The 5,153-nt window shown below is 29.9% G+C and overlaps 1 long non-coding RNA gene across 1 annotated transcript; it reads right to left on the bottom strand.

Moving 5' to 3' along the window:
- Positions 1-245: 245 nt before the first annotated feature.
- Positions 246-2,863, bottom strand: LOC126883312 (uncharacterized). Its single transcript, XR_007697604.1, has 3 exons — positions 2,164-2,863; positions 1,371-1,528; positions 246-428 (listed from the first exon to the last, which is right to left on the bottom strand). It is a non-coding gene; the product is annotated as an uncharacterized LOC126883312 (long non-coding RNA).
- Between the last annotated feature and the right edge of the window lie 2,290 nt (positions 2,864-5,153).

Genomic DNA, 5,153 nt, shown 5'->3' with positions numbered 1-5,153 from the left:
TTCATGAGGTTTGCAGGAGACGAAAAACATTGTTTAAGGTCACTTTCTGGTTTCGTACGTATTCTGACTTTTTTTTGTAGTAAATAGATAGTTGAATTACTGCAAAACAAGTCAAAAAATATATGAAAACAGGAGGTGGCCGAAACAAGTTTTTAGTCTATCTTACAAATCTCTTGAAAAAAACAGATAGGAGGTACTGTCACATCACTGACGATATATGGCCATACCAAATAATACATCCTTGATAAATATAAAACATTTTTATTGCAAAAAATCTTTACATACATTTTTTAATGTAATTTGCTGACATTCCTAAATATTATAAAAAAAATGTGTCACATTTGCTTTGTAAACCTATCTTTTGCTTTTCGTAGCCACATATTCCGTTTCCTTTCTGGTTTTTTGTAGACCACTTCTCTCAGCTGATTCTAAAAGAAAATAAAATAAAAGGTAATTTTTCTATCCTTTACAATTAACAATCAGAAGAAATATTATTTACAGGTAATAATATGCATAAATAATAATAATAAAAAAATAAATATTAAATAATATTTAAATAAATAATAAATAATATTTAATAAATAAAATAATAATAATGAACATTTTGTATTTTGACAACGACATCCGATGTGGAAGTAGAAACCTTAATAAAATTATTTTTTCAAGTAAATTGTGGCTTATTTCCCCATTAGAATAATTAATTACAAAAAAGCCACAAAGAAATAGATTTTTCACAAACAAATAAGTATTTAATATTCATTATATTTATTGTTTTTATTATTTACTTTAATGTCCTACTGGTACATTATTTGACAAATAATGACATTTCGAAGTCTGTTAAGTACGATATAACGCCCTTGGGCATTAAATTTAAATAACGACTTAGATACTGTCAAGTTGACAAATATCAACCTAAGTAAAACTATGGTTACCACAATTACGTTACTACTGTTACTGGTAAATGTACTTATTTAAAAACTAATCAATTCAAAATTCATTCAAATTTTTCGCATATAAAGAATAATTTAGTCGGACATTAAACGTTAAAGGCACCACAGGTATTATAATAATAACGCTTTCGGTCAACGTATATCCCTATAATACCCTTGGTACCTTAATAACTGTAACATAAGATTATACCTTAATTCTTGTTTTCGATTTCTGATGTTTTTATTTATTTACATTGAATATTAATCTATTTTGTTGTATAATCTACTTCGCAATAATTATGTGATATATTTGACTTAAAATGAATTCAAAAATTTTTTGTAGTTGGGCAACAATGTCAACTTAGATCTCCGATGTAGATAATGAATTACAACAGTATCTATATTGTACGGACTGTATTATTAATTAGGTTATGCATATACCTGTGTGACATAAGCTATTGGAACAGCACAGTCTCTCAAACGAACAGATGAAAGTGAAGTTCTGTCAATATCTTTTTCTAAAAAGTGTTTTGAACATACTCCTCTATTAACAAATCTAATCTATACTTCATGTCTTCTTCACAGGATCTTCTGGAAAGCTAAAAATACAAAATATATGCATTACTAAGCATTATTAACAAATTTTAGTTTTAAATAAAAAATATGATTAATGAACTCACAAAATTATTATAAAACAGCTTAGAAATTGTTTATTAGTATAGTCGGTTCCCCAAACTCAGACACAACTGGCTAGTGATTTTAGTAGGTAATTTTTTTTGTTTTTGGCCAATTTTGCCAAAATTACAGTAATTAGTACTGAGACTGAGTTTAGCAAATCGACTATAATATTCTGTGTATTCATTAGTTGGTACTGCATATTATAGTGTGTGGTCTACCATCCTATTTATAAACGCATACACTAGCAAAAACGCAAAAAGAATTATTTTAGTTTTACAAATCCTTTTGTTATTACCTATCTCTATTTACTATTTTAGTTAGGAATAAGCGAAGTTTGTGGCTTATTCACAATTATTATTAAAATAATAAATGGATATGACCAATTATTAACTTATAAAATAAAATAATAATTCTTCTGATTTATGCCTTTTATTCACTTTGTTATATCTACATTACTTAAAAGATTTTTTATGAATAGTATTATTAGGGTATTGATAGTATTAATTTATTTTCTGAAATACAGGGCATGCTTTCGTTTACATATTTGCATACTAACCTTTTAATAGGGCTTTTCATTCACAGTCATTTGTTTGGAGCTTCTGTCATAATTGAAACGTTATTCCTGCAGATTTTTTTATCTACATTTGTTTCTGCTACTCCAACTGCGTTAAAAACAGGACACCATTTTATGCACTATGTTAATAATACTATTAAAGCTATTATAAAAGTATCCGAATTAAAAAAATATTCTTAAAAAGCACAAATAATACAAACAATAATCCACGGCAAGGCAAGGTCGCCAAGATGAAGATGACAGATGAAGATGCCAAGATGGCCGAAGCGAGGTCGTTGGTTGGTCGTTTTTAGTCACGTGATGCCCTCTCAAGCGCCATGCACAAAAATGTATGCACGGCGAATTTGAAAATGAACGCAAAAGAAATAAATATAAATGCCTCTCTTGGGTTTTGCATAAGTTATAAGTATTTTTTTTATTAACAAAATCGCATTCCAAATTGAATATTCGCGAACAATAATTTTTATTACATTTGTATGTTTATAATATTGTATTAATTGAACTTGGGAAACTCTTTAAATTTGACATATTATTGCACTGTAGGCCTAAAATGTCACTTAGTTTGTCTGGTATGTTATAAGTAATGTTGTATCTCTTACACGTATGTATTATTTCGCAACTTAAAATATAGGAACATTGGTAGTATGTTCACAGAATGTCTTATGGTAACATTCCAGGAATAATTTAAACAGATGTTCACAGAATGTTCCCTAAATGTCCAGGACATTCAAATATTGATAGAACTTTGGTAGTACATTCCTGGAACGTTGTGTGTTGTTAGGGAATACCCATAACTCACTTTAAAATAACATTAGTTTAGTTCTTTAAGTAGGGAGTGTATTAAATTTTGTATTATTTTTAATTTTGATAATAATAGCTTTTTTTACAAAAGCTTATAGTTTTTGAGTAATACGTGAAAAACAACTTTAAAACATGCATTTTTTTAAGAAAAAATAAAATCTTTGATATTTAATAACTCAAAAAGTATTGATTTATGTTAATAACTTTATATAACAAATTTTGCTTAGAAGTTGCCCCTCTATCGATTTCTGGTATTATTTTTAATAAAAAAATTTCACCCCCGAGAAGGGGTGGCAACCACCCCCAGGGTAAAAGCGCAAGTTAACATCATGTCACCTTTGTTCCTTGAAGTATCTTCTAACTACTTACCAATTTTCATGAAAATCGATGAAGGTTCAACGAAATCGGAGGTGAAAACCTTCAGTGACTCCACTACATATGTTGGACGGACGTAGCGGAATTAAAATGAGCTGACTGTCATGGCGACCGTTCCGTAACACGTTCCGCAAGTAGCCCACATTCAGAGAACGAATTCCCAACAGTTGCGGAACCGCTCCGTCACTTTTTCTTCTTCCGAGGGGGACAAATGTTGCGACAATTGTTTTACCTAAACCAACACGTCTAATTAATGATAATCATGGCCGTGCGGTGCTATGATGCGGTGAGGCAGCCGCATCAGGCGGCATAATCAGTAAAATCAAAATACAAATTGAGCCATTCAATAATTAAAAGTATATATAGGACCAAATGTCAGCCGAAAATATTTAACTGGTGAAGGTTTAACAGAACTTATTTTGACAAATTTAGAAAAAATAGTTCTTGATTTAAAACGGCTCAGCGGACAAGATTATGATAACAGGGTTAATATGAAAGGAACAAGAAAGGGTGTGCAAAACAGAATATTTGAAAAATATCCGAGGGCGTTTTACGTGCCCTGCGCATGCCACCTTAGTCATAAATGACGCAGCGTCTTCTTCTACAGAAACAACAAACTTTTTTGTATTATACGAGAACTCTACACTTTTTTTCTGGTTTTACAAAGCGTTGGGAAGTTCTGAAAAAAACATGTTTCACAACTAACACTAAAACCGTTGAGTACTACTAGATGGTTAAGTCGAATAGATGCATTGAAACCACTAAGATTTCAATTTTGTGACATAGGTACATAATGCCTTATTCGAAATAATAGAAGACGTCAACAATAATTCAGAAACTAAAGTCAAAGCACGAGGATTAGTAAAAAATATTAAAAATTATAAATTTATATGCGGTGTAGTTCTTTGGCATGATATTTTATTTTATATAAATTCAGTCTCGAAGATGTTGCAACATGTAACTATAAATTTGTCAGATTATGTAAAAATGTCAGAAACTATGGAAAAAAAAAGAAAATTTACTGACAATTTAGCTATGACCAAATGAAAATTACTGATATCTAATGAAATTGCAGAAAATCTTGTAAAAAAGTTCCGAATTTCCTGCTGAAAACGAATATTGAGGCAAGAGAAAAATGCGTCAATTTGATCTGTGGATTAGCTCTCAATAGAGAAAGAAGAAAGATAAATTTAAAGTAAATTGTTTCATCTATATTTTAAACATTGCCTTTAATTTTAAAATTTTAAGTTTTTATATGATATTTTTAAATTGAGGGAAATGTAAGAAAAGGTGATAAAATACTAGAAAATATTCATTCAATACTTTTCATAGAAAAAGAATCGGATATAGAGGCAAATGATTTTCTAGAAGATTTATTGCATGATTTATCCCAAATGATACCATACTCCATGAAACCTTTAGAGGTTTTGAACTATTTGTTCCAAAATAACCTAATTTCTTTATACCCAAATACAGTTGTATCACTAAGGGCCGGTATTATCTGTTCCGATTAAAACCCGGTTAGAGGAATTATGTCATGCGAGGTGCAGAAAGTACCGGCCCTAAGAATTTTATTAACACTCTTTGTCTCGGTAGCTTGGGGAAAGAAGTTTTTCAAAATTCAAATTGATTAAAAACTATTTACGAAGCTCGATAAGACAAATAAAACTACAAAAATTAGCACTTATTTCAATACATGGAGTCCTCACTAGCTGCTACTTTAGACTACACCAATCTGATTGACGAGTTTGCCAAAATTAAAATCAAAAGGATAAAATTGTAATTTTCATAAATGT

This window comes from Diabrotica virgifera, chromosome 4, assembly GCF_917563875.1.
Source record: "Diabrotica virgifera virgifera chromosome 4, PGI_DIABVI_V3a".
In the NCBI taxonomy this organism is placed as follows: domain Eukaryota; kingdom Metazoa; phylum Arthropoda; class Insecta; order Coleoptera; family Chrysomelidae; genus Diabrotica; species Diabrotica virgifera.
The sequence above is the reverse complement of the archived record's forward strand: the minus strand, read 5'-3'. Positions and strand labels throughout refer to the sequence as shown.